Source organism: Elephantulus edwardii, unplaced genomic scaffold, assembly GCF_000299155.1.
Source record: "Elephantulus edwardii isolate Elephantulus edwardi_28Jun2011 unplaced genomic scaffold, EleEdw1.0 scaffold00050, whole genome shotgun sequence".
Taxonomy (NCBI): domain Eukaryota; kingdom Metazoa; phylum Chordata; class Mammalia; order Macroscelidea; family Macroscelididae; genus Elephantulus; species Elephantulus edwardii.
In genome coordinates, this window is record NW_006399800.1 from 587,428 (window position 1) to 601,867 (window position 14,440).

A 14,440-nucleotide genomic window follows, 5' to 3' on the forward strand; every position below is an offset into this window, starting at 1 on the left:
AGACGGTACAGGTGGTGCTTGGGCTTGAGGAATGTTAGCTGGGAGTTGAACCCAGGTCTCCCATGTGGGAGGTGAGGATACCACCACTAAACTAACACCCCAACACCAGACCCCTCCAGAAAGATCTGGATTTTATGGTCACTTGTTTGACTTCAGTTGAGAGAATCCAAATTTTCTTATAATTATAAATCTATAATTTATAACTTCCCTAACTGCACTCTTGATTTGTGTTATGCCTTCTTTAAGTCCACACTTTCAAAATCTTTACAATATGTGGATTTAATAAAACACCAAACAACAAAACCTGCTCCAGACACTAAAGCAAACTAGTACTCAGAAACAGTTAACCTCTGGGACTCAATAAACTGTCCTGGGCTAGAATGGAAACACGTCAGCAGCTGCCAAAGATTCAATTAGGTTAAAAGGACGCACTGTCACTTTTTAAAAAGACATAATTAAATTACCTACTCTCTACAGCACACTTCCTCCCCTTCTTATTCCTAGACTTTCATTTGATATCAGCTCCTGGACCAGGTAGTTGGCGTGGTTAAATCTAGATAGGTAGGACTGGGTGGTCACACAGGCCTGGGACATGTTAACCTCCCCTTTCCTCTCCAACCACTCATTCTGGAGTCCTGGTATCTCAACTTGCTTCTGTGACCTGGAGCACTCATCTCCAATATTCAGTGCTCCCCGCATGGACATCCCCATCAAAACAATTCAGTAAGCCAGTCATAATTAGTGCCATGATAGTAGAAGGTTAAATCCTAGATAATACATGTTTATCATATTGGAACCTTTTGGCTTCATTTTTCTGAGGCATGAACCTAGATGTTCTCATGTGTTATTGAGTCAGTTCCAACTCATAGCAACCCCACTTACAACAGAACAAAACACTGCTCAGCGTGGTGCAATCCTCACAATCAATGCTATGTCTGAGCCTATTTTTCAGCCAGCTAACAGATGCAACTCTCAACATGCTCACCAGTCTTTGCTAGGCAATTGTAGAACAGCTACCTGGTTGACTGACTGTAAGAGATCCATATTTGACCCCAGTCTCAAGAAAAATAAACCAATAGAATGTAGACATTATTGGACAATATCATTACTACCATGTGCACATAAAACATTACTGAAGATAACCCCCAAACTACTGGAACAATATATTGACAGAGAACTGCCAAAAGTTCAAACTGGATTTAGAAGAGGCCATAGCACCAGGAATATCATTGCTGATCTCAAATGGATCCTGGCTGAAAGTAAAGAACACCACAATAATGTATATTTGTGTTTTATTGACTATGTAAAGGCATTTGACTGTGTGGATCATAACTAGCCAAGGCTAACATTGAGAAGAATAGGAATCCTAGAACACTTAATAGTGCTCACACAAACCCTATGACTAGATCAAGAAGTTGGTGTCTAAACAGAATAAAGGAACATTGTCTAGTTTAAAATCAGGAAACATGTGCATCAGGATTGTATCCTTTCTCCAAATCTATTTAATCTGTATGCTAAGCAAATCAGTTGTGAAGCTAGACTCTAGGAAGAAGAATGGGGCATCAGGATCAGAGGAAGACTCATCAACAACATACATTAAGCTAGTGACACAACCTCACTTGATGAAAGTGAGGAGGACTTGAAATGCTTGCTGCAGAAGTTCAAGGACTTCAGCCTTTAATATGGAATACATCTCAACATCAAGAAAACAAGGCTTTACCACTGGGCTGATAGACAACATCATAAGGGATGGAGAAAGTACTGATATTTTCAATTATTCATTTTACTTGGATCAACAAACAACACCTTTGGTACCAACAGCCAGGTAATCAGGAGACATACTGAATTGGGCAAGTCTGCTGCCAGGGACATCTCCAAAATACTGAAAAGCAAAAATGTCAGTCTGAAGACTAAGGTGCACACGATTGAGGCCATAGTCTTTTCAATCACTTGTTATGCATCTTAGAGCTGGACATGAGTAAGGATGAAAGAAGAAGAATTGATACCTTTGAGTTATGCTTTTGGAAAAGAATACTTAATATCCCATGGACTACCAAAAAACAAATACATATAACTTGGAAAAAGTGCAGCCAGAATATTTCTTAGAGGCAAAGATGGTGAAGCTTTGTCTCATACTTTGGGCAAGTAGTTAGGAGAAGCTATTCCTTGGGAAGGAACATCATGCTTGGAGGGTCAGCAAAAGAAAGGAAGACAGCCATCGAGATGAGTTGACAGTGGCTGCAGCAATGGCTCAAGTGTTGAGGATGGCACAGGATAGGGCAGGGTTCAGGTCTGTTGTTCTTAGGATTGCTATGAGTCATAATCGACTCAGTGGCACCTAACAACAACAACAGCATGTTAATCCATCTAATTGGGTCTTCTTTTGTTTTGGGTTTTGTTTTTTTTTTTTTTGACTCTACAGATGCCTTTCTCTAGGATTGTCCCCTCCAGGAAACATGTCCAAAGTAAGCGAAAACTCTCTTCATTGTTGGCAGCTGAACAAGTCAATATGCCATCTTTTCTGATGGCAGCAGTATTTAGTTAGATGCATATTTGACTACATGTAGGACAGATTTGAGGAGAGAGACTTGAAGAAGGGAACAGGAAGAGAAATGAATGAATATTGTTGTTGTTATGGGTGGTCAAGCTGAGCTGACTCATGGCTGACCCAACAGATTTTCAGAGGTTGTAAATCACATGAGAGGAGACTGCCCATCTTTCTCCCTTGAAGCAATTCATGGTTTCGAACCACCTGCCTTAGGATTGGCAGCACAGTTTCTTAAAACCTAATTAAGGAGCCTATGTGGCATGACAGTGAAAGTGGTAATCTGCTAACCAAAGGTTGGTGCCTTTTACATCTTCAGCCACCCTGCAGGGGAAAGATGTGGCAGTCTGCTTCTGTGAAGATTTACAGCCATGGAAACAGTATATGGTCCCTGTGAGTTGTATTGATGGTGATGAGGTTTTTGTTTGTTGTGTTGTTATATGCTGTCAAGTTGCTTGCAATCCATAGCGACCCTATTACAGTCACTGTATCAATCCGTCTCATGTTGGGTCTTCCTCTCCCGTTCTGTCCCTCCCCCTTTCCAAGCATGATGTCCTTCCCCAAGGACCAGTCTCTTCTGGCCATGTGCCCAAAGTATGTGAGATGGAGCTTCAGAATCCTAGCCTCCAAGGAAAGACTTGGCTTCACACTCTCTGTTTTCTTGGCAGTCCATGGTATGTTCAAGACTCTTCTCCAGCACCACAACTCAAAGGCTTTGATTCTTCTTCTGTCATCCTTAGTTATTGTCCAGCTCTCTGATGTATGGCAAGTAATTGTGAAGACCATGGCCTAGATTAGGCACACCTTAGTCTCTAGACTGACATCGCTGCTTTTCAGCACTCTGGGGAGGTTCCTGACAGCAGATTTTCCCAATGCAATCCTGTTATATGCAAGATACCATGGTAGTCCTCAAAGGTCAGTGTTTCAAATCTGGCAGCTGCTTGTTAGGTGACATGGCTAGTCTCCTCCTGTAAAGATTACTGCCTCAGAGCCAATGGAGGGTTACCATGAGTAGGAATAAACCTGATGGCAGTGAGTTTGGTGGTAATTTCCTACTCATTTGATCCTGCTGGTCTCACATAAACTTTGTGAGATAGGTATTAACTTTCCTCATTTCATAGAAACCAAGAAAGACACCCCAGTTACATAGCTAGATGGTAGGGCTAGGATTAAAATCTAGGTTTGCCCAGTTGACAAATCCAAGTTTTTTCTACCACACTAAGTCTTGGTAATTACTTGTACTGTGGTGAGGGAGACAAACACATGGTGGGACATGAGGAGGCTGTGATGCTGGCAGCCAGGCTGAGAAGTAGCCCACATGCTACTGGGTGGTTTCTGACTCCAGAGGAAGAGCTGGGATTTACTGTGGGACTTTGTGCAGGTCACTTAACACCTTGCTGCCTCATCTTCCTCATTAAAATTGTCTGGAAAGCTCTCCAAGAGTCATAGTAGAGAAGTTGTATAAGGACAGATAACTATTGTCCTTTAGTGTTGGCAGAAAGTCAGGGTTCCTACCTGTGATCAATAAAAGTCCTCTGACACCTTCCAGGAGCGTAGAGGAGAAGCTTTAGGGCCCTGGGAAAAATTCCAGTGGAGTAGCTGCCGACTTAAAAACACCCTTTAATTTCATCCCAGTAAGTGGTTCATTTGTGGTTACTTTCTAGACTCTTCCGCTAGCTCTCTGTTCCTCTGAGCTACCCCCAGGGGCTGCTTTGAACTGACTGACCCCCTCTGATCACATTGGTCCCTAGATTCAGTTTCTAGCAAATGAAACAGCCAACATTAAGGGTGGCATTTCCCCCCTTTCTTCCTTCTCTCCTAACAAGTAACACATTGTTTCTTCATATATAGTTCTCTCTCAGGAGAATATACTAGAAGGTGCCTAAGCCATGACGAGGAAGTGTAAATCCTTAGCTTGAACTCACCTACTGGTATCTGTTAAGTATTTTACACAGACTCTTCAAAGGCACATTATAGAAAGCAGTCATGATATAACTTTCTTCTCTAATAAGTGAATTTAAAAGACCACAAACCATATTGATGCTTTCCAAAAAGACCTCAGAAAAGCATGTTCCTTGGTATACCATAAACCTTTACACGAATGGAAGCTTTGTGGTGCCAGCTCTGGCAGGGGAGCTCCGGTGGCCTAGTGGGTCAAGAGTTATGTTGCCAACTCAAAGGCAGATGGTTCTAATCCAACAGGAGCTCTGCAGAAGAAAGATGGGCTATCTCCTCCCATGCAATTTACAGCCTCTGAAAACCTGCGGGAGAGTCAGCTATAAGTCACCACCAAAAAGTAACAATAATAACATAACAATGACAACAGCAGCAGCAGTGCTGGTGCAATCTGTAGTGAGCTGTGCTGTTAACCCAAAGATGCACCTCTCTACCATCCAAATCCTCTAGGTCCTCCTCAGGAGAAAACAGGACAAGATTTAAGGAGGTAAAATCTAGACAGAAGTCAAGCAGGTGCTCTCAGATTGGTAAGGAATGTTGCATTATGGGGAAGAGCCAACTTCCAAAAGGTGAAACACTTTTGTTTACTTACTAATAAGGGCTTGGAATGACAAAAATGCAGTATTATGTTAAAGGAAACAAGATAGGTGTTTAAGGGAATATGTGTGTTGTTTAAACAATTCTATTTATGCAAAAGATTCATGTAACTTTATAAAGGTTTTCAGGGATTTTAAAGTATCTTAAGTGCTGTGTTTGACTGTACTAGTAACAGATGTTCAATGACGTGTTTAAGTTTTGTTTTAGTGAAAAAGCCATAGATTACTTGATATTTTTTTTTTAAAATCATACCAAAAGCTACTACGTTTAAAATATAACTCAAACTTGTTAGTTCTTTTTTTAAAAAAAATACATGAATGATTCAAAAGAACAGAAGGGCTTCCATAAGATCGACATGACTGTACTGGTGGTACAAGATTCTGTTTGCTAAATATCCCAGGCTTTTGTGTCACTCCTTGCTCTTTTTCTATGAAGACAGATGGTGTCAGTAATTGCCTATATATTTAATTCAGTTAAAAAGCAGCATAGTAAGGTTTTGGCAAAAAGTAGGAAATTTTGTGCTATGAGTAAAGTAAGCAAAATGCAGCTGAAATCGCTAGCACAAGACACTCTTGCTCACTGAATACACATTCTGATATTCATGTGGGTGGGGATGTGAGACTATATCTTACCAAGTCTTATCAGTGAGTGTGTTCATCATGAAAGATAAAGCCCACAAGTCTTATCAGTGAGTGTGGTCATCATGAAAGATAAAGCCCACAGAAGAAGCAGATCTTGTGGTCCACTTGCCTTTTTGACCAGTTGGGTGGTACTGGCTGTGCCTGTTGTCTATATGACCTCAGCTGCTGGTCCAGTACCTCAGTGGTTATTCTAATATTCGACACTCAGATTTTTGCTAGGGATTTCACACCTAGTAGGCTAATCATTGCAAAATTATTATGGGAGGGAAAGGCAGCATCTACGTGTAGAAAATGATTTGGAAAACCGACTTGCCCGTTCTTGTGGTATCTGTTTTCAATGTTCCCATCCCGTGAATCTACCTTCTGGCTTTCACGGCAATATGGCACTCCCAGCTGCGGTGCTGGGTGTGGACTGCGCGCTAAAGCTCTAACGCTTAAAAATGGCGACCACAACACTAATTCTATTCCATTTCACTTAGCCATTAACATTTAATGATTACCTTATGTGCTGAGCACAAGGATGGAATAAATTTAAAAAAGAGAGAGGAAGGAGGAGATGTGTTTTCTGGTTTTAAGCTTTTCAATTCAATTCAACAAGCACATTAAAGATACGTAAGAGAAACACACATTTTCTTTAGTGGTGGTGGTGGAGGAGGGAGAGACATTTAAAAAGGAAGCTGCCATTAATCCAATGCAGTAGCTCAGCAAATACTTGCTGTGAGATAAAGACCTCAGGTTTGGCGGGTTGTTAAATTATGGTTTCGATGCCAGATATGTAATTCAGTGTCTGTGTGGCCTAGGATAAGCCATTGTAGCCTTGGTTTCTTCATCTCTGATTAGGGATAATGCACCCAGTTCTCAGGGTGTGAGGATTTGGGATATCACGTGTAAACGATCTAACATAACAGCGCTGCTATGCAGTATTTGTTCTTTTGTGACTGAGATATCTCATTCAGCATAAAGTCCTCCAAGGTCACACATATTGTGTAATGTGTCATGAGTTCATTGTTTTTTTTTCAGTGCTGTGTAATATTCCATTGTGTGAATATAATAAACATTGCATTGGAACAGATGCAGGCATGAACTGTTTAAAAGGACCTTTGATTAGGCATTATATGTACAACAACAACAGCCCAGAATAAGAGGTACATTGCAAAGAGGATTTGGGGAAAAAGGTGGAGGGAAGTAATTTTTCAACAATGAATGAATTTTTTTAAAAAAAGTGAACTGGAGAAGGGGAAAAGGAGGGAGAGTGGGTAAAATGTGCAGCAAAGAATGAATGGCTTTTCTGTAAACTTTCATTAAGATAAAAAAATTGAAAAAAATTCCAACATAATGGCTGGTGATGGCAAAAAACCCATCAGTAATTAATACTGCTTTTAATAATTACTTTGATCATAAACACTAAAGCTCAGCTCAGAGAGGCTAGAAGGTGTAGGGGCAACTGAAGGAAGAATAATTAGGGTGACTTTCCATGAGAAGCTGGATTGTGAAATATGCTTTGAAGGAAGGGGAGTAAAATCTGTAAGAAAAAAAAAAGAGGGCAAGAGTCGGTGGTGCAGTGGTGCGTGTAAAGAGTTAGGGGTTGGAATGCACTTGTTGCATAAGGAAGCACCAAGAGGTCCTGCAGGCTTGTCCTGCACAGTCCTGGAGATGAGTTCAACGAGAAAGGAGATTAGTGCCACGCTGTGGAGAGCAGGGGGTCTAGGGCCAGTCCAAGAAATATGTCAGGCCAAGAGCAAAGACTACGTCTTCAGCTCACACTTCAACATAAAGAAACGACACTGGATCAGTAGGCAGCATCATGGTAAATGAAGAGAAGACTGAAGCTGTAAACGAAAGAATTCTGCTTGGATCTACAATCAACACTCACAAAAACAGCAGATGAGAAATCAAAAGAAGTCCCACACTGGGAAAATGAGCTCTCAGTGACCTCCTTACAAGTGCTACAGAGCAAAGATGCTGATTGGCAAACACACACAACAGATGTGCCTTGGAAGAAGGGCAGCCAGCTGCCCCTTAGAGGCAAGGGTGGTGGAACTTCACCTCACGTACTTTGAACGTGTGGTCTGGAGGGGCCTGTGCTTGGAAGGGAGCATCATGCTTGGAAAAGTGGAGGGTCAGAGAAGGACATGAACTCCTTAATGAGATAGAACGAAACAACAACTGCAACAACAGGCTTACCCACACCTTCACACCCTGTGAGGATGGTATAGGTTGAAGCCAATCTCCGATCTGCTGTACAAAGGGTGGCTGTGCATCTGGTTCTGGTGATTCAGGTCAGTAAGGTGGGGCAGTGACAGAATTCTCACCTTCCACATGGGAGACTCAGGTTCGATTCCTGACCATATGCCCCTCGTGCACAACACCATCTGTCAGTGGAGACTTGTGGTTTGCTATGATCCTTAACAGGTGTCAAGATAGGAGGAACCAGGAACCTGAGAGATCTGGGAATCTACTTCCCAAAATCAACCAATTAAAACATTAATAACTATGCTCTGCTCCCACTGTGCACAGGGCCACCGTGAGTCAAGGAGCAACTTAACGGCTGCTCTGGTAGTATAGTATGCTGGCTGCAAGCTCTGTGGAAGAAAGATGAGAGCCATTCTCCTACAAAGATGTACAGCCTTAGAAGCCTGATATAAGGCAGAACTAACTTGACAGCACTGGTTGGCCATGCCAAAAACAAAGCCTCTAAAGTCCAGAGAAAAATCTCAGACCTTCGTTTGAAAGAAGCTCAGAGATTACTCCACAGCATGCAGGAGCAATGATTTTATAAATTACCTAACTTGGGAGGGACTGGAAGGCATTATGATGAGTAAAATAACTTAGTCCCACAAGGATAAATATTGTATAAAACCATTATTGTAGAATGAGTATAAGGATCCAACATGGGTGGGAAAGGCTGGAAGCAGAGGGATGAGGATGTGCAAGGGCAGAGGGGAATTAATCATCGGGTTGTACAATTTGATAGGGGGTAGGTGAGGGAAAGGGAAATAATTTATTCAAATTTGTATTTGAGTTTTGTAAAGAAACTAGTAGATAATTTCAAAAAGAATGAATATTTGAGGAAGTCTTGAGTTAAACAATTGGATATAGAAAGAACTAGGTTTATTCTATTTAGACCAACATGGTTTTACTCAAGAACTGGTCTTTAGGTCTAGATCCAATCTTCGTGAATACTAAAGTTTACAACAGAAGGGGACTAACGACATTCAGGAGCAGTCCCATATGGTGATACTATACAAAGCGGGCCACTAGGTCTATCAGTGCTGTTGTTGCTGTTTTAAGTGTAAGGTGCCATCCTGTTGATTCGCTCAGCAATCCCACGTGAGAGTATAAATGCCATGTAGGCTTTTCTAGGTTGTAATCATTACAGAAACAGATTGCTGCATGTATCTCTCATGGAGCCAGGGTCACGGAATGGGTTTGAACCAGCAAACTCTCAGATACCAGCCAAGAGTTTCCCCTTGATACCATCGGGAATCCTTTTATTCATGCTGGCACAGTAGAGAAATGGAATTCTCATTTATGTTGCATGAAATGAATCATCTTATTTTTTCCTGTGCTTGCTGTGGAAGCCATCCCTATTGTCATCATCTCTGTTATCTGTATATTACATTATGATTTGTTTATTACAGGTCTCTTCCATCGACACAGAGATGCAGACCTTTCAAAGGGAGAGGGCTTGCCAATGTTTCAGAATCCTTTTGGGATCTATTTCCCCTTCCCTAGGTATTAAGTTGTGATTAACAAGGTGCCTATTATGGCATTTTAAAACACTGAATAAACAGGAACTTCTGTTTATATCAAAGAGCTATTAAATTTTAATTTAGAGATACACTGTTAACCTTCTTATATATAAATAAAATACTTTCCCTAAAGAGAAAACGTAAATTTCACTAAACTCCCTTGGTGAATACCTTTTGAAAACAGAGATAGGAAGGTGTTGCAAATGAGATTATTAGGGGGAGGCTTGGAGAGCAGTAGTCATTCATTTATTCAATAAATATTTATTGAGCATCTATAATAGGCAAGACACGGTGCTAGGTGCTGGCGGTGGAGCAATGAAGAAGGTGGGATTATGATATTTCTGTAGACCTTGGGTTATCCATTCTGTGAAATAAACGTATTCGTTTTTGATGCTTACTTATCACTTTGAGATGATGATAATGCTCACTGACTTTTAAAAATAATGCTAATTCAATTCAGATTCCGTTTACAGTTTGAGAACCTGCTGGGGCTCCTCTGACAGTTTTACATGTGCTCATGCCATTTGATTTAATCAAAACAGAGACTTCTATCTGCTCAGCCTCTCAGAACACTCCGGGAGGAGGAGGGCAGGCATTCACCTTTTGTCAACGTGCAGCTGTTTCAGAGAAGTCAGGTCAGGGTCTAAATTATCACAACTGGCTCGTGGAGAGACTGGAGCCAGAATCCATTACATTCCACAAAGAAAATACTTCTAGATCTCTCTGTTTCCCCCTTCTGCTCTAGACAGATGCATCTTTAGTTAACACTAGTAATGAAAAGCTCACTGTTGCTGAGTGACCCTTGTTGTTGGGTTGCTGAGGCTGTAAATCACATGGGAGGAGACTGCCCCTTCTTTCTCCCTTGAAGGCACTCATGGATTCTAAGTGCCAGAGAGGTGCAGCCTTCATGTCAGCAGTGCAACTCCTTATGAACTACGCCATCAGAGTTCCCTGGTGACTGTCACAGGTTTCAGGGTATATGACAGTCCGCTGGGGGGTGCATGTGTTTAAGTGTTTAATCTAACTACTTGACCCTAGGAAGATATGCAGTTCTTAGGGAAACTAACGACATGAGATCAAAAGGGCAGTGTGTCTGCCCAGGATGTAGCTGAGAAGGCAAGAAAAGAAAGGAAAGAATGAGGAAATGAAATGGAAAACAGAGCAAATGGCAGGAGTGCTGGTATGCTGTGGGGACTGCAATTAACATCACAAAACAGAATGTATATGAACTGTTGAATAAAAAAAAACAACACAACAAACCAACACAACACCCTATTTGCTCTGTAATTTTTCACTCAAATCACAAGAGAAAGTTTCAAAAAATATGTTCCGAATTTGAACCCAGGCACCTTAGAGGAAAGGCCTTGTGATCTGCTCCCAGGAGGTCAGAGCCTGGAGAATCCTATGGAGCAGTTCTGCTCTGCACACAGGGAGCTGCTGGGAGTTGGAATCGCCATTGTTACATGGCATATAGTAGCAACAACTCTGATATACACCAGCTCTTCATTTTTGTCTTAACATTTTCCTTTGTGGCAAGTCTCATTTCCTTTTATAGTTACATTATGTATCTAGTATAATCCTGCATGCTGAACAAATAATTCCAGAAGCTGGACTCTATGAAGAGGAATGTGGCATCAGAATCAGAGAAAGACTCATCAATAGCCTGCCTTATACAGATGACACAACCTTTCTTGCTGAAAGTGAGGAGGACTTTGAAGCACTTGTTGCAGAAGATCAAGGAATGCAGCCTTCAGTATGGACTGTAACTGTGTCTCAAAGTCAGGGAAACAAAGATTCTTACTACTGGACTGATAGTGTCATTATGGATGGAGAGGCGAATGAAACTGTCAATAACTTCATCTTATTTGGATCCACAGTTAGCACCTTCAGTACCAACAGTCACGAAATAAGATGCATTGCACTGGGCAAGTCTGCAGTTAGGGACCTCTCCAACTTATTGAGGAGTAATGATGTCAGTTTGAGGACTAAAGCGTTTCCAATTCAGGCCATGGTCTTTCCGGTCACTTGAAAGCTGGAGAATGGCTAGGGATGACAGAAAAAGAATTGATGCATTTGAGCTGTAGTGTTGGAAAAGAGCACTGAACATCCCGTGGATGGCCAAAAGAACAAACAGATATGTCTTGGAGAGGGTGCAGCTGGAGTGCGCTTTGCAGGCAAGGATGATGAGGCTTTGCCTCACATACTTTGGGGGTGTTGCTAGGAGGGGCTATTCCTTGGAGAGGGACATGATGTTTGGAAGGGTGGCGGGTTGACGAAGGAGAGAAAGACCTTCAACCAGGCAGACTGACACGATGACTGCTGCAATGGGCTCTTGTGTATCAGAAAGTGTGAGGATGGCGCAAAATAGCACAGAGTTCAGATGTGTTGTTCATAGGGTCACTATGAGTTCTACTTGATTTGATGGCACCTAACAAGAGGGAGCTTCTGTGACATAATTTAGGGAGTTGCATTACTGACCTAAAGGCCACATCTCTCTGATGGACAGAAGCCACAGAAGTTCTATGAGACAAAGAAGGGAAGTCTTTCATGAGATTTGAAAACTCAACTATGAGTTGGTTCCAACTCAATGGTAATGAGTTTAGAGGTTTTATGTTTCTGGTAGGAAGGACAAGCTGTTCTTAGCTAAACTCTCAACATTTGGTTTTCCTGTCTTAAAAGAAAAAGTATTAACTACCAATATTTATTATAGAGACAGTTATTTTAAAAGTTTATAACTATCCAGAAACAAATCTATCTTTAATCCAAGAATTTCAACACATAGCACCTTTGCCAGGCTATGTGTTTAGAGGCATCTACATAATGAAAAAGAACTGCAAAATGACATTTCAAAACATACTTTGATGAGATAATTCAGATACCAGCTTAGAGGCCTTAACTTGTCATTTCCCCAATTTCCTACTCTCATCCTTCATGGCAACTTTTCTACTTGGAGAACTCCCTTCTTAAAGTTCTAATTCTGTTTCAGCTCAAATCCCACCTATCTGTAAAAATCTTTCTTGACTGCTTCAAACAGAAGGGAGTTATCTTTTCTCTGAATTCATATGGCAAGTCTTTGGCAGTTAAACTGACATTACCTTTCTGATGTCTCTTTTATGGCTCTCTGTAGCTGTCACCTAAGTCTTTTCTTATAATTTCATTTTTAAGGCTGTCTCCCCAAATAGACTGTGAACAGCCTAAGGGCAGGTACTGCCGTATATTTCGCATCTTTCGCATCTTTGCAGCCTCTTTAGCACATAGTTTAATGGTTTGTACAAAATAGATGCTCAATAAACACTTGTTTGTTCTTTCCAAAGTTCCTAAAAGTGAGAATATAAGCTCAACAAGACTAGATCTTTTAGAAGTTGTAAAAGTCCATAAATCAGCAAATATTGATGAGCTGGATATCTAACTTTATGTTAAGACATCATGGAAAGGAAAAAAGGGCAAAGCCCAGGGTATTTTCTTGAGGATTTAAAAATCTCATGAAGGCACTATTTATGCCTGTTGTGTTGTTGTTGTTGTTATGTGCCATCGAGTCGCCTGCGACTACTAGTAAAAGTATAACACAACTGCATGTAAATGAAACTGAGTGATGGATGTGAAATTAGTTTCCCGAGAAAGAAAACATGGCTTGTTCATCTCTGTGCTGAATGCAGGGCCACAGTAGGCCCCCAGAGGTATTTTATAAATGAAGGCGTAGTCTCTTCTAAAACCCTATTTCGGTTATTTGTAGTGAGTCTTAGGTAAGTGCTTCATAACCTTCCTGGAACCCAGATACCTGCCCATCTATGGTCCTGGCTCTAAGATTTCAGAGTTTGGAAAGAACTTTTGCTACTTTTTTGTTTAAGAATGGAACCCTTTACAATAATGTGAAGTAGAGCAGGTCAGGTGCCATGGCTGAAAAATTGAATACACTGAAATCCCTTGTATCTGGAGGTGTGCATGTTCTGCATGCAATCTCTGCTGGTCTGGGTCTTTGCATTCACAGGCTACTGGAATCTGGGACTTACATCCACAGATTGGAGCAGTCTGGTACCATGCTCCTGCCAGCTCGACTTCCCAGAGACTAGTCTTTTTCTTTTTATCTCAGGATGATCATGTTGTGCTTGATGTTGACATTATTTAAACCGTGCATTTCCAAACCTATTTTTTCTTTCTGCTACCTTAGAATCCTTAGAATTTGGTATCTTTTTTTGTTTGTGTAGGGATTTTGACCTTGTCATCTGGAGTTAGTTTTTAACTATGGATCTTCTGGAGTGTGTCCTGCCATTTCATCTACATTTTCTCATCTCACAGTCTCCTTCGCTCCCACTAGGCCCACGCAGTGAGTTACCACGGTACAGCTGGGATGGGGAACAGGGGTTTTAAACAGATGCAGTCACCTCAGTGCTGTGCCTTCCATTTGTATGGCAAGTCATGTGTACACATAACTAGATAATGCATGTGAAAGTTCTCCATGAACTACAGTGTTATATACAGTCATGCTTGCTATTATTACCCATATGGTTTTGGATTCTAGAGCTCCGACGATCTCATCCCACCCAGCCTCTGCTGATTCAAATTCACCAGCAGCTCCAAGGGAGAACATTGGGCAATCTCCTCCAGCACCTTTACAACCTCTGAAAACCTACTGGAGGATCAGCTCTGAGTCAGCTCTGGCTTGATAACCAGGAAAGAGAGAGTGAGAGGTTTTCAGAATAGAAATAAAAGCCATGCTTAGCTTTAGAAAATGCCAAGTGCAGAAAAAGACAAAGAGTAAAATATAAACTGTCCTATGCATGAATTCCACTTACTTTTGTAACAAATTGCCCTAAACTCAGTGTCTTAAAACAAACTAAATTTTCTCTTGCAGACTTTTTTTTTTTAAATTTAGGTTGTTTATTTTTCATTTCAATGAACATCTACAGAGATTTTGGAATTCCATTCATTCATTGTTGCACCCTTCTCCC